We start from the raw sequence: 24,197 nt of genomic DNA, 5'->3' as shown, positions 1-24,197 counted from the left end.
TTGATAACATAAATGAAGACCTTGCTGGAAATGGATAGAAATGTAAAATAGTTATTAAATAGTAAGTATAAATCACATTTGTTTAAAGTATTTAAACTTCCTTAGGACATATTTGAACTCGAACTATGTATACATTGCAGTTATTGCCCAGTGTTTTTCAGTAGAATATGCTGATTTTCTGCTGGATAGCCAGAAGCTCAACATTCACATATTAAATTTGCAGTAATACCTGGCAAAGCCAAGATGTGATTGTACCTAACGAAGATGTGATTATACCGGCATAGGTAGTAGAGGTTTAAGGAACTCAGGGGTCGTAAGAAGAAGAGTGAAAAGAGATTAATGTCTTCCTCCATATCAAGAAATAGATAATCACAGTGCCAACCATTTAACATAAGATATCATTTCTGCCTTCAACATGATCTTATAGTATAGTTAGATAGATAAAACCATGCTGAAGGATCATTAACAATACTACATAAGTAAATGGCAAGTAAGTAATAAAACTATTTAAAATATACAGGGAGAAAACTCACTTTCATAGGTTTTAAAGATCATTGAATTACAGCTGGGAATTAAATAAGCAGAAAGAAATATCAGGTATATAGGGAAAAAACCTGTATTTTAATGGAAATCTGCATTTTCTACATATGACAAACTTTTTTGGGGGGGAGTATCTGATTCTAGCTCATCATTGTTTTTGAGTTATCGTACAATTCTGTAAGATATAAATAACTACTAGCAAGGAAAAATATTTGTATCTGTTCTTAGGATTTTATTTTGAACTATTTGTAATATCTGTCTGGTTCCCTCATTGATTAATGAATAAAGTTTAATCTTTAATATATGTTCATTTTTATATCTATATGACAATCAGGAACTTTAGCTCTTCTTAAAAATTTTTCTTTTAACAAGTAGAAGACTAGGGTAAGCAAAAATGATAGAGCAGTATTGAGGCCAATATAAATCATATTTCTGACCCTGAGAAGTCATGGAAGGAATTGGTTGGGGGGTGGGGGGAGAATAAAAAAGTCAAGAGGGATTTGAATGCCAGGCCAAGGATTTCAGATTATAGATGGAGGATTGATGATTTTTACTGGTATTTTTCCAATTTTCAGAAAAGTTAATTATAACGATTTTCTCTGTTGTAAAATTTTCCATCATAATTTTTCTGAAATTGTTGGCTCATGCTTTCATTTTTTCTAAATTAGAACTTAGTATAACACAGTACCTAACTGAGCCAAAATTTTGCACATTTTTTAAGTTTAAAATGGTAACATTCATGGTGCTTTTCAGAAAGAACAATAATCTCCAAGGACTCTTCAACTTCAACAAAGCTGAGAACTCCTGACTTGAGAAAATAAATTTGGTGGTTGAACATTCCAATTTTTTGGCCAGAAATAGCATTTAGCCCTTTTGTGCTGAATGGCCATATTATACCTCAGAAAATTTATATAGATAGACAGATAGATAGGCACACATATGTATTTACGTATATGCACATGTATGTGTGCTTATAAACACCTACATGTATGTTTTACATATATATATGTGTAATATTTTACATATAAATTTTATACTTGTTTGTTTAAAGGAGATATATGCACATGATTATAATAAAGGAAGGTACATTTAAAACATCACATGAAATAAAAATTTAAAAAATAAAAAAGAACAAAAAATGAAAAAAGAAAAAAATTTAGAAATTAAAAGAAGTTACATGAAAGTTCAAGTTAAAAAGAGATTCCAGTATGGCATGTAAATTTTTTTTTTCTTTTCTCTGTTTGTTATATTTTTCTGTTGTCTTTTTATTTCTTTTTCTGAATTGATGCTAATGTTCTGGGAAATGATCATGATGATGAATATGGAACTATGTGATGATATTGTGAATTGATGAGTGTGTGTGTTGGGAATGTTTGTGTTTCTTGTAATTTTTTTTAATTACTAAAAAAATTTTTTAAAAAAGATAAAAAAAGAGATTCCACCAAAATGTAATAAATTAAATATCAATAACAGCAATTTTTTTGCATCATAAAATTTTTTGTGAAAAAAAACATATTTCTAAATAACCAATACATTATGGAAGAAATCCTAAAAAGAATTAGAAATTACTTGGAACTGAAAAATGACTAACTATGTTTAAAAGCATGTGACATACATAGCAGAGTTTAGCCTACCTATAGGTATGCCTAAGAGTCACCTCTGGAGGACTTCTTTTGTTGCTCAGATGTGGCCTCTCTCTCTAAGCCCAACTGTGCAAGTGAAATCATTGCCCTTCCCACTATGTGGGACATGACATCCAGGGATGAAAGTCTCTCTGGTGGCGTGAGAGATGACTCCCAGGGATGAGCCTGGCCCTGACACTATGGCATCAACAATGCCATCCCGACAAAAAGGGGGAAAGAAGTGTAGCAAATAAGGAGCTCTCTCAGTGGCTGAGAGAGTTCAAATAGAGTCAAGAGACTATACTTGAGGTCACTTTTATTCAAGCTTCAGTTAGACATTGCTACCTATCATAACTTGCCAAACCCCAAACAAAGCCATTTCTACCAATCCTAAAGAATACCTAGGGCATTATATAAAATTCTACAAAGGTTCTATGCACTAGGGTAAGTTCTCAAAACCTACAACCTCCAGATGGGTTCCTGGACCAGAAATGCAGAGAGACTAGCCCTTCCAAACACTAACTAGTTTTATCCCCCTATCCCATAAGACAGCACCTTCCAACATGAAAAAGTTAGAATGGACATAGCCCAAATACCCCTAGAGTGGGAGAAAGATCAAAGGTAATGGTGGAGTTTTTAAGGAAGGACGAGTTTAACAAATGAATATGAGTACTGAATAATTATGCTGATATTTCTTGTTGCCTCCAGTAACTTAGAGCAGCTAGAAGTAAAACCCTAAAATTGTAGAACTGTAACCCATACCAAACTCTGAAATCTATTCTACAACTAATCGTTATGATGTACTTTGAAATTTAGTGCTTTTATGTATATATGTCACTTAACTAGAAGGAGGAGTATAACAGAGAAGATAGGATTTTACTAATGAGTATGACTGCTAAATCATTATAATGATATTTCTGTTGAGCTCCAGTGTCTTGGAGCAGCTAGAAGATAAAATGAAAAATCATGGAAGCGTAAGCCATACCAAACTTCAAAATCTGTTCTATAACTACTTGTTAAAATATAATTGCAAACTTATTGCTTTTTTGTCTATAGGTTATATTTCACAGTAAAAAGAGGTTAAAAATGTATGTGACATACAGTTCAAGTAGTATAGTGAAAAGGAAACTAATTGCCTTAAATAAGAAATAAAACAAAGGCTAAAGATTAATGAGCTAAGCATTCAACTTAAGAAGACAGAAAATAAATAGCAGAATAAAATAAAGCCACTGGAAGATGGGGAAAAATAAAGGTAAGAGCAGAAATATGAAATGAAAATAAACATAAAATGGAATCAATAAAACCAAAAGTTGATTCTTGAAAGACTAATAAAATAATCCTCTGGCAAGAATATTCAAAATTAGAAGAGAAAAGACTCAAATAAACAATATCAAGAATTAAAAACAGTGCATATTTTACAATGTAACTGGGTGATTGTGAAAACCTTGTTTCTGATGCTCCGTTCATCTAGGGTATGGACAGATGAGTAAAAAATATGGATAAAAATGAACAACTAATGGGGGGACAAAGGTTAAAATAAATTATATAGATGAAAATGCTAGTGGTCAATGAGAGGGGAGGTAAAGAGTAGAGTATGTATGAGTTTTTTCTCTTTTCCTTTTATTTGGTTTTCTGGGGTGATGCAAATGTTCTAAAAAATGATCATGGTTAGTGACTAAATGTACAACTTTTAAAATGTTTTTGCATGGGGAAGAATAAAGGAATGTCATTACTGCAGGGTGTTGAAAATAGATGGTAATTGATATTTAAAATTTTTAACTTATGTGTGAGACTAAAGCAAAAAATGTTTATTCAGTACAAAATTTATATTTTGACTAGTACAGTTACTAATACAACTTATGTGGACAGCTTAATTGAACACCATAAGTACATGGAATCTTGAGTAGGGCATAAAATTTTGTAGGTTTGTCCAGAGTGATGCCCCAATAAATCCCAGAGTGATTTGAACAATGAGTAAAAAAGTATTTGCAAAGTACCCTTGGGGGAATGGTGAGAAAGGGGGAAAATTCAACTTCCCCAAGTGGAGAATTCTTGATATTCTCACCAGCAATGGGGACAACCAAAGCAATAGACTGAGCCCCCAGTCTTGGGGTTTGTTCATATGACAAAGGATAGGTCAAGCCTACTTAAAATTAGGCCTAAGAGTCACCCCCAAGAGAACTTCTTTTGTGGCTCAGATGTGGCCTCTCTCTCCAGCCAACACAACAAGCAAACTCACCGCCCTCCCCCTGTCTACATGGGACATGACTCCCAGGGGTGTGGACCTTCCTGGCAATGTGGGATGAGAAATCCTAGAATGAGCTGGGACTCAGCATCAAGGGATTGAGAAAACCTTCTTGACCAAAAGGGGGAAGAGTGACATGAGACAAAATAAAGTATCAATGGCTGAGAGATTCCAAAGAGAGTCGAGAGGTTATCCTGGAGGTTATTCTTACGCATTAAATAGATATTACCTTGTTAGTCAAGATGTAACAGAGAGGCTGGAGGGAAATGTGTTCCAGTAGCCATGTTTCTTGAAGATGATTGTATAATGATATAGCTTTCCCAATGTGACTGTGTGATTGTGAAAACCTTGTGTCTGATGCTCCTTTTATCTACCTTACCAACAGATGAGTAAAACATATGGAATAAAAATAAATAATAGGTGGAACAAATGTTAAAATAAATTTAGATTGAAATGCTAGTGATCAATGAAAGGGAGGGGTAAGAGGTATGGTGTGTATGAATTTTTTTTCTGTTGTCTTTTTATTTCTTTTTCTGAATTGAAGCAAATATTCTAAGAAATGATCATGATGATGAATATGCAACTATGTGACAATATTGTGAATTACTGATTATATATGTAGAATGGAATGATCATACGATAAGAATGTTTGCATTTGTTTGATGTTATATTTTTAAAAAAAATTTAAAAATAATAATAAAAAATGATCATGGTGATGAATAACAGCTATGTGATGATATTGTAAGCTACTGACTGTATACCACGTGTGGACTGTTTGTATGTTAAGATTTATCAATGAAAATATTTTTTAAAAAAGAGGGCATAACATGATGTAAAGATTAAACAAATTATGAAAACATATTTTGACTTACATTATGAATAAAACTGAAAACAGGTTATTTGAATTACTGGAAAAATTCAGCTGACTAAAGTAGATACAAAACAAATAGAATACCTGAAAATTCCTATTAAAAAAAGTGGTTAAAATTAGGAGCTGAATTAGTAGTTAACACGTTTGCAACTAAAATACCAAATAAATAGGAAGAAAAGAAACCCAGAAAATTGTACAGCCATTTTTATCAGATAATTCTAATCTTACATAAACTCTTTCAGAAAATAGAAAAGAAGAAACATTTCCACACTCATTATTTAAGATATGTTTAAACTTGACATCAAAACTTACAAGGACAGTAAAAGAAAAGAAATTCATAAGCCAATGTCACTCAGAAATATAAATTCAAAATTTCTAAAGAAAAGTTAAGCAAATGTATCAAATGAAGTATTTTTTTTTTTGTTAAAAGATATTACACAAGGACGAAGTAGGATTGGTCCAGGGAATGCAAAATAGGTATATTAGCAATAAAATAAAGTAACATTAGCAGATTTTTTTTAAAAAGTTAAAGCCAAACAGTCATTTCAAGAGATGCACAAATGAGATTTCTTTCCACTGTAAATCTTTTTTGAAAAAATATTTTTAATGAGAAATATTCACACTTGAATAATATAACCATATTATCCAACCAGTAACTCACAGTATCATCACTAGTTGTGTATTCATCACCATGATCACTTTTAGAACATCTGCAACCTCCAGAAAAAGAAACAAAGAAAAAAAGAACTCATACATCCCGTACCCTTTCCCCCTCCCTCACTGACCCACATTATTTCAATCTCCCCAATTTTTACCCTTTATCTCTCCCTATTATTTATATATTTTTATCTTTTTTGTTTGTTTTTTTTACTCATCTGTCCATACCTGGGTTTTCAGAATCACACAGTCACACTGTAAAAGCTATATTTACACAGTCTTCTCCAAGAATCAGGGCTATTGGAACACAGTTCAACAGTTTCAGGTACTTCCTTCTAGTCACCCCAATACACCATAAACTAAAAACGGATATCTATAAAATGTGTGAGAATAACCTTCAGGATAAATTTCCGAAGCTGTTTGAAATCTTTCAGCCACTGAGACTTTATTTTGTCTCATTTCTTTCTCCCCTCTAATGGTCAAAAAGGCTTTCTCACCCCCATGGTGCTGGGTCCCAGCTCATCCCCAGGAGTCAGGTCCCACATTTCCAGGGAGATGTACACCCCTGGGAGTTATGTCCCACGTAGGGAGGAGGGCAGTGAATTCACCTGCCAAGTTGGCTTAGAGAGAGAGAGAAAGGCCACATCTGAGCAACAAAAGAGGCTTTCCAGGGGTGACTCTTAGCCATAAATATCAGAAGGCTTAGCCTCTCCTTTTCAGAAATAAGCTTCATAGGGGTAAGCCCCAAGATGGAGGGCTCATCTTATTGAATTGGTTGTCCCCACTGTTTACAAGAATATCAGGAATTTCTCAGATTGGGAAATCTAATATTTCCTCCTTTGTCCCCAGTCCCCCAAGGGGCCTTTGCAAATACTTTTTATTCTCTGTCCAGATCACTCTGGGATATATTGGGGCATCACACTAATCTGTACAAACCAACAAGATCTCATGCCCTATTCAAGACTCCATCTATTATGGTGTTCAAGTAAACTGACCACGCATGTTAATTTAGATAATGTGCTACCAAAAATATAAATTTTGGCATTCAATAAATATCTCTCCCTTTGGTCTCACAAAGATGTTGAAGTTTGAAAATGTGGGCCATCCATATCATCCTATACCTAGTATTCTGATTTACCTTAGTCCTATCCAGATCAGCTTCATTCATATCTCCAGATGAAGTGTGGACACTTTTCAGCTTTTTAATAGTTGCTGAATGGGGTAATTTTGACTTTCATCACCTCAGTGCTCTAAATCTGATTCTCAGGTGTCACATAAATACATGAAATTTCAGGGAATGACCAGGTTATATACATATAGCACAGTATCTCAGAATTTAGAAATACCAGTTACAACTCCTAAAAATACACAACTGCTGTAAGAGTTTACAATCTAGGAATCTTTACAATAGGTCCCAACCTGATAATCCATGCTCTCGACCTCAGTTCTCTGAGTTTGTATATTATAGTTAATTGCATGAGTGAGGCATGATAATATGTCTTTTTGCTTCTGAGGTTTTATTCAACATACTGTCCTTAAGGTTCATTCACCTAGTTGCATGCCTCACAACTTCATTTCTTCTTGTAGCTGCTGGGTAGTCTGTTGTATGTAAACACCACAGTTCCCCATTCCATTCTTCTGTCATTGTACCCTTAGGTCACCTCCAGATATTTTGAATCATTAACACTGCTGCCATAAACACAAGTGTGCAAATGTCCATTCCTGTCCCCCTCCTCAGTTCCTCCAGACATATGCCTAGCAACAGGGTTGCAACATCATATGGCAACCCCACCCCTAGCCTCCTGTGGAGCCACCACACTGCCCTCCAGAGGGGCCGTACCTCTCAGCTTCCCCACCAACAGTGAATAGGTTCATCTCTTTTTCCACATTTTCTCTAGCAATTGTTTCTCTCTGTTCATTGACTTTTCTTTTTCTTTTTTGCATGGGCAGCCACCAGGAATCAAATCCAGGTCTCTGGCACAGCAGGCGAGAGCTCTGCCTGCTGAGCCACTATGGCCTGCCCTCTGTTCATTCACTTTTAAACAATTTTATTCACACTTCACAAAATCTAACCTTAGAAAACAGACATTACGCTTTTACCACCATAATCTATATGAAGACATACCTTTTCTTCCGCATAGAAGCTATACCCCTCCAACATTCCCCCCCACTTGTTGACATTTAGTTTTGCATTAATGCCTTTGTGATAATTAGTGGAAGCATATTACAGTGTTACTTTTTGACCACAGAACCTAGCTTGCATTGATTGTATCTTTTACTGTATACCATCCATTTTCAACTCCTTGCAATGTTGACATTCATTTGTTCTCCCTCATGCTAAAACATTTTTATATTTGTGCATTAATCACCATCATTGTGATTACTACTCTAGGCATTCTTAAATTATACAATCTGTCTTTATCCTCTGTCTTTCTTTCTAGTTTCATATGTGCCCTCAGCCCTTCTCCCTCAACCATATTCACAATCCAGCTTCATTCAGTGTACTTACATTATTGTGCTATCATCAGGTAGTATTGTGCTATCCATTTCTGAATTTTTACAATCAGTTTTGTTACACAATCTGTATTCCTTCAGCACCAAATGCCTAATCTTGACCCTCTTTCTATCTCCTGATAACCTGTATACTTAACTTTAATTCTCAAAGTTCACTCATTAATATTAGTTCATACTAGTGAGACAATACAGTATTTGTCCTTTTTTTTCTGGCTAATTTCACTCAGCATAATGTCCTCAAGGCTCATTCACAATTACATGCTTCATGACTTTATTCTATCTCCCACCTACATAATATTCCATTGATGGACAATTGGGCTGCTTCCATCTGTTGGCAATTCTAAATAATTCTGCTATAAATATTGGTGTGCAAATGTCCATTTGTGTCCTTTTCCTCTGAATATATAACAGTAATGGGATTGCTGGATCATATGACAATTCTATATTTAGTTTCTTGAGGAACCACCAAACTGCCTTCCACAGCAGTTGTACCATTTTACATTCCCACTGTGTTAGTTAGATTCAGTTGTCAACTTGGCCAGGTGAGCATACCTAGTCTTGTTGCTGCGGACATAAGCCAATGGTAAGTGAACCTCATCTGTTGCTAATTACATCTGCATTGGCTAGGAGGCGTGTCTGCTGCAATGAGTGATGCTTGACTTAATTGGCTGGTGCTTAAATGAGAGATTGCAACGTAGCACAGCCTAGCAGCTCGGCATTCCTCATCTCAGCACTCGCAGCTCAGCCCAAGCCTTTGGAGATGCAGAAAGAAGTCACCCCGGGGAAAGTTGTTGGAACCCAGGGGCCTGGAGAGAAGACCAGCAGAGACCATCCTGTGCCTTCCACGTAAGAAAGAACCTCAGTGGAAAGTTAGCTGCCTTTCCTCTGAAGAACTAACAAAATAAATCCCCTTTTATTAAAAGCCAATCCATCTCTGGTGTGTTGCATTCTGGCAGCTAGCAAACTAGAACACCCACCAATGGTGGATAAGTGTGCTTCTTTCTCCATATCCTCTCCACCATTTGCCATTTTAGTGGCCATTCTAGTGGGTGTCTGATGATATTTCATTGTGGTTATGATTTGCATTTCCCTAATAGCCAGTAAAGTTGAGCATCTTTTCATGTGCCTTTGAGCCATTTGTACTTTCTCTTCTGAGAAGTATCTACTCATGTCTTTTGCCTATTTTTAAATTGGATTGTTTGTATTTTTGTTGTTGAGTTGAAGAATCTCTTTATATATTCTGAATACTAAACCCTTATCTGATATGTGGTTTCCAAATATTGTCTCCCACTGCGTAGACTGCCTTTTTACTTTCCTGAGAAAGTTCTTCAATGCACAAAAGTGTTTCATTTTGAGGATATCCCATATATCTATTTCTTTTTTCAATGCTCATGTTTTGGGTGTAAGGTCTAGATAACCATCTCCTATTATAAGATTTCTCTACATTTCTTCTAACACCTTTATGGTCTGTGAGGGTTAGGGTCTAGTTTCAACTTGGCCTAACAATTTTGCTCAGTTATCTGGTCAGGCAAAGACTAGTCTGACCTTGCTGCAAGCCTATTTCATGGCTGGTTCATTACATTGATGATATCATGCTGATTGGACCTAGTGAGAAAGAAGTAATAACTCTTCTAGACTTATGGGTAAGGCATTTTTGGGTCAGGAGATAGGAGAGAAATAAATAAATAGATAAGTAAGTAAATAAATAAATAAACAGGCCTTCTACCTCAGTGAAATTTCTATGTGTCCAGTGGTGTGGGGCATGTCGAGATATCACTTTTAAGGTGAAGGATAAGCTGTTGCACCTGGCCCCTCCTACGACCAATAAAGAGGCACAATACCTAGTTGGCCTCTGTCGGGATTCTGAGACAACATATTCCTCATTTGGGTATGCTACTCTGGCCTATTTACTGAGTGACCAGAAAACTTTGAGTGGGGACCAGAATAAGAGGAGGCTCTGTGACAGGTCCAGGCTGCTATGCAAGCTGCTCTGCCACTTGGGCCATACAATCCAACAAAACCAATGGTGCTGAAAGTGTCGGTGGCAAACAGAGATGCTGTCTGGAGCCTTTGGCAGCCTCTGTAGGAGAATCACAATGCAGACCCTTAGAATTTTGAAGCAAAGCCTTACCATATGCTGCAGATAACTATTCTCCCTTTGAGAAACAGCTTTTAGCCTGTTACTGGGCCTTAGTAGTGACTGAACACTTAACCATGGGCCACCAAGCTACCATAAGACCAAGTTGCCCATCATGAGCGGGGTGTGCTCTGACCTACCAAGCCATAAAGTTGGGCATGCACAGCAGCACTCCATCAAAAAATGGAAATTGTATATTAGATATAGGGCTTGAGCAGGTCCTGAAGGCACAAGTAAATTACATGAGTAAGTGGCCCAAATGCTCACAGCCCCCACTCCTACACATTACCTTCTCTTTCCCAGACAAAAGCTATTGTTTCTTGGGGAGTTCCTTACAGCCAGTTGACTGAGGAAAATAAAACTCAGGCCTGGTTTACAGATGGTTATGCACGATATGCAGGGACCCCCTGCAAGTGGACAGCTACAGAACTACAACCCCTTCTGTGATGTCCTTAAAGAACAGTGTTGAGAGGAAATCCTCCCAGTGGGCAGAACTTTGAGCAGTGCACTTGATTGTTTATTTTGCTTGGGACTGGGCAGAGGCACACTTGTATACTGATTCATGGGCTGTTGTTAATGTGTGGCTGGATGGTCAGGGAATTGGAAGGGGCATGCTTGGAAAATTGGTGACAAAGAGGTCTGGGGAAGATGTATGTGGACAGACCTTTCTGAGTGTGCAAAGAACATGAAGATATTTGTGTCCCATGTGAATGCTCACCAGAGGGTAACTTCAGCAGAAGGAAGTTTTAATAATCAAGTGGATACAAATCATTCTCTTTTCTCAGCCCCTCCTGCCATTGCCCAATGGGCTCCTGAACAAAGTAGGCATGGTGATAGAGATGGAGGTTATGCATGGGCTCAGCAACATGGACTTCCAGTCACCAAGGTCAACCTGGCTACAACCATTGCTGAGGGCCCAATCTGCCAGTAGTAGAGATACACACTCAGTCCCTGATATAGCACTGTTTACTGAGGTGATCAGCCTGCCACATAGTGGCAGGTTGATTACATTGGACCACTTCCATCATGAAAGGGGCAACGATTTGTCCTAACTGGAATAGATACATTCTCCAAATGTGGGTTTGCATTCCCTGCATGCAATGCTTCCTCAAAAAGTACCATATGTAGACTTACAGAATGCCTTATTCACCATCATGGTATTACACACTGCATTGCTTCTGATCAAGGAACCCACTTCACAACAAATGAAGTGTGGGAATAGGCACATGTTCATGGAATTCTCTGGTCTTACCACATTCCCCATCGTCAAGAGGCAGCTGCATTGATAGAACAGTGGAATATCCTTTTGAAAACCCAATTATAGTGCCAACTAGATGGCAATACCTTGCAGGCCTGGGGCAGTGTTCCCTAGGAAGATGTATAGGCTCTGAATCAGTGTTCACTCCATGGTGCTGTTTCTCTCATAGCCAGGATTCATGGGTCCAGGAGTCAAGGGGTGAAAATGGGAGTGGCACCATTCACTATTACCCCTAGTGACCCACTAGGAAAATTTTCACTTCCTGTCCCTGAAATCTTAAGCTCCAATGGTCTGTAGGTCTTACTTCCAAAAAGAGGAGTGCCCCTTCAAGGAGAAACAACAATGATTCCATTCAATTGAAATTAAGACTGCCACTTGGCCACTCTGGTCTTCTCATGCCACTGAATCAACAGGCACGACAATGGATTACTTTTCTGTCTGGGGGAATGATCCTGACTATCAAGGGAAATAGGACTGCAACTACACAATGGAGGTAAAGAAGAATTTTCCTGGAACACAGGAGATCCCTTAGGGCTTCTCTTAATACCACCTGTGATTAGAGTCAATATAAAACTGCAACAATCCAATCCACGCAGGACTACCATTGGCCCAGAAACTTCAAGAATGAAGGTCTGGGTCACCCCACCTGGCAAAGAACCACAACCACTGAAGTGCTTGCTGAGGGAAAGGGGAACACGGAATGGGTAGTAGGTGAACGTAGTGATAAATATGCACTACAACCATGTGACCAGTGGTCACAGAAATGAGAACCATGATTGAATGAATATTTCCTCCCTGTTCTCTTATGAGTATGTTTGCATTTGTACATAAGCAAATATCTTGTTTTTCCTCTTATCATATGACATAAGTTGCATTGTTCATGTTAGGGTTTAGGTCATAGGATATGAAGTTTATGGACGAATGTTACCTAAGGACTTGTACACTATTCTGAAGAGATGTAAGGTGTTTCCAGTTGTACGAAAGACAGTTGAGTTTTATTAGGTGAAAAATACGTCTCTTATTGTGTTCTATTTTGAAATTAAGCATGTTTCAAGGTGATGTGTATTGCTGCTAAGTTGACAAGGGGTGGACTGTGATGGTTAGGTTCCAGTGCCAACTTGGTCAAATGATTATGCCAACTTGTCTGTCCAAGCAAGCACTGGCTTGACCATTGCTGCAAGGATATTTCTAGCTGGTTGAATAAATCATCATTCAGTTGATTGCATCTGTGGTTGATCACATCTGCAGTCAACCAAGTTATGTCTCCCACAAGATAATCCGGTCAGTTGAACGTATTTAAGAAAGAAGAGTCTTTCACTGCTTCTTCAGCCAGCAAGTCTCACCTGTGGAGTCATCCAGACCTGTCATCAGAGCCACCAGCTTCTCAGCATGCCCTGTGGATTTTGGATTCTTCTATTCCCACAGTTGTGTTAGACACCTTGATAAATCTCATGTTTACAGATCTCTCCTGCTGGTTCTGTTTCTCTGGAGAACCCTGACTAACACATGGTCTTAACTCTAATGTTTAGGTCATTGATCTATTTTGAATTAATTTTTCTATAAGGTATAAGGGATGGATCCTCTTTCATTCTTCTTCAAATACTATTTATTGAAGAGGCCGCTCTGTCCCAGGTGGGTTGGCTTGACTGCCTTGTCAAAGATCAACAGTCCATAGATAAGAGGGTCTATTTCTGAACACTCAATTCTATTTCATTGGTCAGTATATCTATCTTTATGCCAGTAACATACTGTTTTGACCACTATAGCCTTATAATATGCTTTAAAGTCAGGTAGTGTGAGATTTCCCGCTTCATTTTTCTTTCTCAAGATATTTTTAGCTATTCACGGCATACTGCCCTTCCAAATAAATTTGGTTATTGCTTTTTCTGTTTCTGCAAAATAAGTTTTTGGGATTTTAATTGGTATTGCATTGAATCTATAAATCAATTTCAGTAGAATTGACATCGTAACTATATTTAGTTTTCCAATCCATGAACACGGCTCTTCCATTTATTTAGGTCTTCCATGATTTCTTTAAGCAATTTCATGTAATTTTCTATCTATAGGTCTTTTGTATCCTTTGTTAAATTTATTCCTAAATATTTGCTTCTTTTGGTGGCTATATAGTAAATGGAAGGTTTTCCTTGATTTCTTCCTCAGACATCACTAGGGTATAGAAACACTACTGATTTCTGGGTGTTGATCTTGTTTGCTGCCACTTTGCTGTATTCATTTATTGGTTCTGTAGATTTTTCTGGCTTTTCAACATATAGTATCATGTCATCCGCAAACAGTGAGTGTTTCCATCTTCCTTTCCATTTGCTATTTACAACTGTTTTTGTTTGTTTGTTTAATTGCCTAGCTAGAAATTCCAGCACAATGTTGAATAACAATGATTGCAGTGGGCATCCTTCTCTTGTTCCTGATCTTAGAGGGAAAACTTTCAGTCTTTCCCCACTGAGGATGATGTTAGTTGTGGGTTTTTCATATATTCCATTTATTATGTGGAGGTAGTTTGCTTCTACTCGTGTCTTTTGAAGTGTTTTTATGGAGGAATATGTTGAGGTCTTCTGTTTCTTCGAGTCAATGTTGGTTGCTCATGCCTTTGTAGGAAGTTGTCCATTTCATCTATGTTGTCTAGTTGATTAGTATATAGTTGCTCATAAATCCATTCATTATCTCTTTTATTTCTGTGGGGTCAGTAGTTATGTCCCCTCTTCCATTTCTGATTTTACTTATTTGCATCCTCTCTCTCTGTTTCTGTCAGCCAAGTTAAGGGTCCATCAATTTTTTTTTTCGCTAAGAACCAACTTCATGTTTTGTTGATTTTCTTGACTGTTTTCATATTGTCGATTTCATTTACTTCTGCTCTGATCTTCATAATTTCTTTCCTGTTATCTGCTTCGGGGTTAGTTTGCTGTTCTTTCTCTAGTTCTTCCAAGTGAACAGTTAATTCCTCAATTTTTACTCTTTCATCTTTTTTTTTTAATTTTTCTTTTTTATTAATTAAAAAACATTAACTAACACAACACTTAGAAATCATTTCATTCTACATATGCAATCAGTAATTCTTAATATCATCACATAGATGCATGATCATCATTTCTTAGTACATTTCCATCAATTTAGGAAAAGAACTAGCAAAACAACAGAAAAAGATATAGAATGATAATATAGAGAAAAAAATAAAAATAATAATAAAAAAATAGAAAAAATATATAAAAAAGAAAAAAAAGGAAAAAGAAAAAAAACCCAAACAAACAAAAAACTATAGCTCAGATGCAGCTTCATTCAGTGTTTTAACATAATTACATTACAATTAGGTAGTATTGTGCTGTCCATTTTTGAGTTTTGGTATCCAGTCCTGTTGCACAGTCTGTATCCCTTCAGCTCCAATTACCCATGATCTTACCCTGTTTCTAACTCCTGCTGGACTCTGTTACCAATGACATATTCCAAGTTTATTCTCAAATGTCGGTTCACATCAGTGGGACCATGCAGTATTTGTCTTTTAGTTTTTCGCTAGACTCACTCAGCATAATGTTCTCTAGGTCCATCCATGTTATTACACGCTTCATAAGTTTATCCTGTCTTAAAGCTGCATAATATTCCATCGTATGTATATACCACAGTTTGTTTAGCCACTCGTCTGTTGATGGACATTTTGGCTGTTTCCATCTCTTTGCAATTGTAAATAATGCTGCTATAAACATTGGTGTGTAAATGTCCATTTGTGTCTTTGCCCTTAAGTCCTTTGAGTAGATAACTAGCAATGGTATTGCTGGGTCGCATGGCAATTCCATATTCAGTTTTTTGAGGAATCGCCAAACTGCCTTCCACAGTGGTTGCACCATTTGACATTCCCACCAACAGTGGATAAATATGCCTCTTTCTCCGCATCCTCTCCAGCACTTGTCATTTTCTGTTTTGTTGATAATGGCCATTCTGGTGGGTGTGAGATGATATCTCATTGTGGTTTTGATTTGCATTTCTCTAATGGCCAGGGACATTAAGCATCTCTTCCTGTGCCTTTTGGCCATTTGTATTACCTCTTCTGAGAGGTGTCTGTTCAAGTCTTTTCCCCATTTTGTAATTGCGTTGGCTGTCTTTTTGTTGTTGAGTTGAACAATCTCTTTATAAATTCTGGATACTAGACTTTTATCTGATATGTCGTTTCCAAATATTGTCTCCCATTGTGAAGGCTGTCTTTCTACTTTCTTGATGAAGTTCTTTGATGCACAAAAGTGTTTAATTTTGAGGAGCTCCCATTTATTTATTTCTTTCTTCAGTGCTCTTGCTTTAGGTTTAAGGTCCATAAAACCGCCTCCAATTGTAAGTTTCATAAGATATCTCCCTACATTTTCCTCTAGCTGTTTTATGGTCTTAGACCTAATGTTTAGATCTTTGATCCATTTTGAGTTAACTTTTGTATACGGTGTGAGATATGGGTCCTCTTTCATTCTTTTGCATTTGGATATCCAGTTCTCTAGGCACCATTTATTGAAGAGACTGTTCTGTCCCAGGTGAGTTGGCTTGACTGCCTTATCAAAGATCAAATGTCCATAGAGGAGAGGGTCTATATGTGAGTACTCTATTCGATTCCATTGGTCGATATATCGATCTTTATGCCAATACCATGCTTTTTGACCACTGTGGCTTCATAATATGCCTTAAAGTCCGGCAGCATGAGAAATCCAGCTTCGTTTTTTTTCCTCAAGATACTTTTAGCAATTCGGGGCACCCTGCCCTTCCAGATAAATTTGCTTATTGGTTTTTCTATTTCTGAAAAATAAGTTGTTGGGATTTTGATTGGTATTGCATTGAATCTGTAAATCAATTTAGGTAGGATTGACATCTTAACTATATTTAGTCTTCCAATCCATGAACACGGTATGCCCTTCCATCTATTTAGGTCTTCTGTGATTTCTTTTAACAGTTTTTTGTAGTTTTTTTTTGTATAGGTTTTTTGTCTCTTTAGTTAAATTTATTCCTAGGTATTTTATTCTTTTAGTTACAATTGTAAACGGAATTCGTTTCTTGATTTCCCCCTCAGCTTGTTCATTGCTAGTGTATGGAAATGCTACAGATTTTTGAATGTTGATCTTGTAACCTGCTACTTTGCTGTACTCATTTATTAGCTCTAGTAGTTTTGTTGTGGATTTTTCCGGGTTTTCGACGTATAGTATCATATCGTCTGCAAACAGTGATAGTTTTACTTCTTCCTTTCCAATTCTGATGCCTTGTATTTCTTTTTCTTGTCTAATTGCTCTGGCTAGAACCTCCAACACAATGTTGAATAACAGTGGTGATATTGGACATCCTTGTTTTGTTCCTGATCTTAGGGGGAAAGTTTTCAATTTTTCCCCATTGAGGATGATGTTAGCTGTGGGTTTTTCATATATTCCCTCTATCATTTTAAGGAAGTTCCCTTGTATTCCTATCTTTTGAAGTGTTTTCAACAGGAAAGGATGTTGAATCTTGTCAAATGCCTTCTCTGCATCAATTGAGATGATCATGTGATTTTTCTGCTTTGATTTGTTGATATGGTGTATTACATTAATTGATTTTCTTATGTTGAACCATCCTTGCATACCTGGGATGAATCCTACTTGGTCATGATGTATAATGCTTTTAATGTGTTGTTGGATACGATTTGCTAGAATTTTGTTGAGGATTTTTGCATCTATATTCATTAGAGAGATTCGTCTGTAGTTTTCTTTTTTTGTAATATCTTTGCCTGGTTTTGGTATGAGGGTGATGTTGGCTTCATAGAATGAATTAGGTAGCTTTCCCTCCACTTCGATTTTTTTGAAGAGTTTGAGGAGAGTTGGTACTAATTCTTTCTGGAATGTTTGGTAGAATTCACATGTGAAGCCATCTGGTCCTGGACTTTTCTTTTTAGGAAGCTTTTGAATGACTGATTCAATTTCTTTACTTGTGATTGGTTTGTTGAGGTCATCTATGTCTTCTTGAGTCAAAGTTGGTTGTTCATGCCTTTCCAGGAACCCGTCCATTTCATCTAAATTGTTGTATTTATTAGCGTAAAGTTGTTCATAGTATCCTGTTATTACCTCCTTTATTTCTGTGAGGTCAGTGGTTAAGTCTCCTCTTCCATTTCTGATCTTATTTATTTGCGTCCTCTCTCTTCTTCTTTTTGTCAATCTTGCTAAGGGCCCATCAATCTTATTGATTTTCTCATAGAACCAACTTCTGGTCTTATTGATTTTCTCTATTGTTTTCATGTTTTCAATTTCATTTATTTCTGCTCTAATCTTTGTTATTTCTTTCCTTTTGCTTGCTTTGGGGTTAGTTTGCTGTTCTTTCTCCAGTTCTTCCAAGTGGACAGTTAATTCCTGCATTTTTGCCTTTTCTTCTTTTCTGATATAGGCATTTAGGGCAATAAATTTCCCTCTTAGCACTGCCTTTGCTGCGTCCCATAGGTTTTGATATGTTGTGTTTTCGTTTTCATTCGCCTCAAGATATTTACTAATTTCTCTTGCAATTTCTTCCTTGACCCACTCGTTGTTTAAGAGTGTGTTGTTGAGCCTCCATGTATTTGTGAATTTTCTGGCACTCTGCCTATTATTGATTTCCAACTTCATTCCTTTATGATCCGAGAAAGTGTTGTGTATGATTTCAATCTTTTTAAATTTGTTAAGAATTGCTTTGTGACCCAGCATATGGTGTATCTTTGAGAATGATCCATGAGCACTTAAGAAAAAGATGTATCCTGCTGTTGTGGGATGTAATGTCCTATAAATGTCTGTTAAGTCTAGCTCATTTATTGTAATATTCAAATTCTCTATTTCTTTATTGATCCTCTGTCTAGATGTTCTGTCCATTGATGAGAGTGGTGAATTGAAGTCTCCAACTATTATGGTATATGTGCCTATTTCCCTTTTCAGTGATTGCAGCGTATTCCTCACGTATTTTGGGGCATTCTGGTTCAGTGCATAAATATTTATGATTGTTATGTCTTCTTGTTTAATTGTTCCTTTTATTAATATATAGTGTCCTTCTTTGTCTCTTTTAACTGTTTTACATTTGAAGTCTAATTTGTTGGATATTAGTATAGCTACTCCTGCTCTTTTCTGGTTGTTATTTGCATGAAATATCTTTCCCAACCTTTCACTTTCAACCTATGTTTATCTTTGGATCTAAGATGTGTTTCCTGTAGACAGCATATAGAAGGATCCTGTTTTTTAATCCATTCTGCCAGTCTATGTCTTTTGATTGGGGAATTCAGTCCATTAACATTTAGTGTTATTACTCTTTGGATAATATTTTCCTCTACCATTTTGTCTTTTGTATTATATATATCATATCTGATTTTCCTTCTTTCTACACTCTTCTCCATACCTCTCTCTTCTGTCTTTTTTTATCTGACTCTAGTTTCCCTTTAGTATTTCTTGCAGAGCTGGTCTCTTGGTCACAAATTCGCTCAGTGACTTTTTGTCTGAAAATGTTTTAATTTCTCCCTCATTTTTGAAGGACAATTTTACTGGATATAGAAGTCTTGGTTGGCAGTTTTTCTCTTTTAGTAATTTAAATATATTATCCCACTGTCTTCTAGCTTCCATGGTTTCTGCTGAGAAATCTACACATAGTCTTATTGGGTTTCCCTTGTATGTGATGGATTGTTTTTCTCTTGCTGCTTTCAAGATCCTCTCTTTCTCTTTGACCTCTGACATTCTAACTAGTAAGTGTCTTGGAGAATGCCTATTTGGGTCTAATCTCTTTGGGGTGCGCTGCACTTCTTGGATCTGTAATTTTAGGTCTTTCATAAGAGTTGGGAAATTTTCAGTGATAATTTCTTCCATTAGTTTTTCTCCCCCTTTTCCCTTCTCTTCTCCTTCTGGGACACCCACAACACATATATTTGTGCGCTTCATATTGTCATTCAGTTCCCTGATCCCCTGCTCAAATTTTTCCATTCTTTTCCTAATAGTTTCTGTTTCTTTTTGGAATTCAGATGTTCCATCCTCCAGTTCACTAATTCTAGCCTCTGTCTCTTTAAATCTACCATTGTATGTATCCATTGTTTTTTCCATCTTTTCTACTTTGTCCTTCAATCCTATAAGTTCTGTGATTTGTTTTTTCAGACTTTCTATTTCTTCTATTTTTCAGCCCATGTCTTCTTCATGTCCTCCCTCAATTTATTGATTTGGTTATTGAAGAGGTTTTCCATTTCTGTTCGTATATTCAGAATTAGTTGTCTCAGCTCCTGTATCTCATTTGAACTACTGGTTTGTTCCTTTGACTGAGCCATATCTTCAATTTTCCTGGTGTGATCTGTTATTTTTTGCTGGCGTCTGTGCATTTAATCAGATTTCCCTGGTTGTGGGACCCAGCAGGTTGAAATATTTTCCTGTGAAATCTCTGGGCTCTGTTTTTCTTATCCTGCCCAGTATGTGGCGCTCGTCTGTCTGCGGGTCCCACCAGTAAAAGATGCTGTGGCTCCTTTAACTTTGGAAGACTCTCGCTGTCGGGGAAGGTCGCCAGCCGAAGCGGCTTGGGGGAGTGCCGCTCCAAATCTCCCAGTCGGCCCGGGAATCCGCGTATGGGGGGGGGCACTGGCCGCCGCGGCTTGAGGGGACCACCTGTCCAAATCTCCCAGCCGGCCCGGGAATCCGCGCATGGGAGGGGCACCGGCCGCCGCGGCTTGAGGGGACCACTTGTCCAAATCTCCCAGCTGGCCCAGGAAGGAGGGAGGGAGGGGCTCCGGCCACCAGCCGCCACGGCCCAGGGAAGCGCGCGCCCCTCGGGGATCTCACCGCAGCGGATTCTCCCAGCCAGTTCAGCTGTTCCAGAATGGGGTACGCTGTCTTTTTGGTCTCTGTCGTGGCTCCGGGAGCTGTTCTGTACCATTTCTGTTCCTTTAGTAGCTGTTCTGGAGGAGGAACTAAGATCCGCGCATCTTACTAAGCCGCCATCTTCTCCGGAAGTCTTCTTTCATCTTTTTTAATACAGGCACTTAAGGGAATAAATTTCCCTCTCAGAAATGTCTTTGCTGCATCCCATAAACTGTGATATGTTGTGTTTTCAATTTCATTTGCCTCAAGATATTTACTGGTTTCTCTTGTAATTTCTTCCTTGACCCACTAGTTGTTTAAGAGTGTGTTGTTTAGCATCCATACTTTTGAGAATTTTCTGGCCGTCTGCCTGTTATTAATTTCCAATTTCATTCCATTATGGTTCCAGAAAGTGTTTTGTATAATTTCAATCTTTTAAAATTCATTGAGACTTCCTTTTGACCCAATATATGGTCTCTCTTTGTGAATGATCCATGAGCACTTGAGAAAAATATGTAACTTGTTGTTGTGGTGTGTAATGTTCTGTAAATATCTGTTAAGTCTAGTTCACTTATCATATTATTCAAAATCTCTGTTTCCTTACTGATCCTCTGCCTAGATGTTGTAGACATTGATGAGAGTGGGGAATGATCTCCAACTGTTATAGTAGAGTTGTCTATTTCTCCCTTCAGTGTTGCCTCATGTATTTTGGAGCACTCTGGCTTGGTGCATAAATATTTATGATTGTTATGTCTTCTTGTTGAGTTGTCCCCTTTATTAATACATAGTGTCCTTTGTCTCTTTTTAATTGTTCTACATTTGAAGTCTCATTTGTCAGATATTAGTATACTACCCCTATTCTTTTCTGTTTGCTATTTGAATGAAATATATTTTCCAACCTTTCACTTTCAATTTGTTTTTTTGTCCTTGAGTCTAAAGCAAGTCTCCTGTAGACAGCATTTAATAGGTCTTAAATTTTTTTTATCCATTCTGCCAGTCTATGTCTTCTGATTGGGGAGTTTAATTGATTAACATTTAATGTTATTATTGTAAATGCAATACTTTCTTCTACCATTTTGTCTTTTGGATTTTATATGTCATATCTAATTTTTTTCCTCTTTTTACCTTTACTGATAAGTCTTCATTTCTATACTCTTCTCCAGAACTCTACCTCTCCTGCTTTTTCCTATCTGCCTGTTGTGTTCCCTTTAGTATGTCTTTAAAGCCAGTCTCTTATTCACAAGTTCTCTCAGTGATGGTTTGTCTGAAAATATTTGAATCTCCCTCTCAATTTTTAAGGACAGTTTTGAAGAGTACAGAATTCTTAGTTGGCAACTTTTTCTTTTAGAGAAAAGATCTTTTAAAATCTTAAATATATCATACCACTGCTTTCTTTCCTCTATGGTTTTTGCTTAGAAATCACACATAGTCTTATCAAGTTTCCCTTGCACATGATGGAGCATGTTATTTGGATCCATTTGGGGTATGCTGCACTTCTTGGATCTGTAATTGTATGTCTTTCATAAGAGATGGGAAATTTTCAGTGATTATTTCCTTATTAGTCTTTCTCCTCCTTTTCCCTTCTCTTGCCCTTTTGGGACACCCACAGCACACATATTCATGAGCTTCATATTGTCATTCAATTCCTTGAGAACCTGCATGTATTTTTCCATGTATTTTCTTTTTTGTATTAGATTTCAGAGGTGCAGTCCTCTAGGTCACTAATCCTTTCTCCTGCCTCTTCAAATCTATTGTTGCAGGTTTCCATTGCTTTTTTTTTTAATCTCTTCAATTGAGTCTTTCATTCCTATAAGTTCTGCAATTTGTTTTTTCAAACTTTCAAGTTCTTCTTTATGTTCACCCAAATTCTTCTTTATATCCTCCCTCAACTCATTGATATGGTTTCTGATGAGATTTTGCATGTCTGTTTGAACATCCTGAATTAGTTGTTTCAACTCCTGTATCTCATTTGAAGTGCTGGTTTGTTCCTTTGACTCAGGCATATCTTTAATTTTCCTAGTATGATTCGTTACTTTGCCAGTGTCTAGGCATTTGATTTCCTTAATTAGTTTATTCTGCAGATTGTTTTTACTTTTTTACCTAGGGTTTTTTTTTGCTGGGTGGCTTTGTTCTCTATGTGTTCTTTGACATTCAGTTCAACTTATTCTAAACCTCTAGCATAGGCTCTGTTTAACTGATCATAATTGTTCATTTCTTGTTTTCCTATTTTTTGCCCTGCCTAGGTGGAGACTTTTTTTTTGAGGAGAGTCTCCTCAGATATTATAAACCCCAGTCAGATTCTCCACAGGTCCATGTCTCAGGAGGAAAGAGTAGTCAGCCTCAGTTTTCCCTGAGAGTGAGACCCCGCAGGTTGTTAGACTTTCCTATGATGCCTCTAGACTCTGTGCTTTTCCCATCCTACCTAGCTGGTGGCATTTGTCTGCCTACAGCTTCTTACCAGCATAAAGTGATGCAGTGCCTTTAATTCCAATGGACTCTCCCTGCCTGGGGCTGAGGTTGAAATGGAGACAAGGTAATGGGCAGGCTCTGATTGCTTCTATTTTCCAGCCCCTGGGGCCTGAATTCCTTGAACAGGGATTCCACTTAAGCTGTGGCCTCCCCCCATTTTTTGGAAAAGATAAACCCTTTAGTGAATTAACCCCTTTTACCTGACTAGATACTTAGTCTCTCAAACAAGCCTGTTTTCAGTAATCAGAATTTGTTAATTAATTCTGCAGTTGGAGCTTGGTTAAGCTATGCCCTTGCTGCTAGTAAAGTCTGTTTCCTTTCCTCTCAGGGAACAGCCTACAGTGCCCATATGGGAGGGGAGCCAGCCTCAGCACTTGGGGGACTTACAGTTCTGTGTGGGAGCTCAGCCATTCCACTTGGTTCAGACTGGTGTACACTGTGTGTCTGGTCACTGATGTTCCCCCAGCAGTTGTTCTGTACTGTTTCTGGCTATTTGGTAGTTGCTCTGGAGGATGAACTAAATTCCATACTCACTATGCTGCCATCTTGCCCCACCTCCCAGAAATAATATTTGATGTAATTCAATAGCCATTCGCATAAGAACACTAAGCAAATAAGAATAGAAGAAAACTCTTAACCCAATATAGCAAAATCCGGGAAAAATTATAACATCATAATTATGAAATACTTTTACCACTTCATTCAAAATTATATCAGAGGTGCTTTTCAAGGTAGTAAGATAGGAAAAGAAACAAAAGGAAGAAAGTTTGGGTTGAAAACAACTGGCATTGTTTGCATATGTTATAATGGCCCACATTAAAAGATTGTAGACTCTAAATATCAATAGACTCTCAAATAGAAATTATTACAATTAAACTTGGGAGAATAAAACTAAAAGGATAGCCTTATGACAGAGAAGGGTTTCTAAAACAAGACTTCGAAAAGCACAATCTTTAAAGGGAAATATAAGCAGATATGACTACATTAAAATTAAAGATTTCTCTTCAGTGAGGGATTCCATTAATAAAGTTACAGAGGTGACAGACTGGAAAAAGCCATTTGCAATATTTATTACTGATAAAGTAGTAACAA

At 37.2% G+C, this 24,197-nt stretch overlaps 1 protein-coding gene across 2 annotated transcripts in view; it reads right to left on the bottom strand.

Moving 5' to 3' along the window:
* The window catches only part of CFAP206 (cilia and flagella associated protein 206), an 85,127-nt gene that overhangs the window by 4,797 nt on the left and 56,133 nt on the right, over positions 1–24,197 (bottom strand). The window lies entirely within an intron of this gene.

This window comes from Tamandua tetradactyla, chromosome 5 (assembly GCF_023851605.1).
Source record: "Tamandua tetradactyla isolate mTamTet1 chromosome 5, mTamTet1.pri, whole genome shotgun sequence".
NCBI lineage: Eukaryota > Metazoa > Chordata > Mammalia > Pilosa > Myrmecophagidae > Tamandua > Tamandua tetradactyla.
The sequence above is the reverse complement of the archived record's forward strand: the minus strand, read 5'-3'. Positions and strand labels throughout refer to the sequence as shown.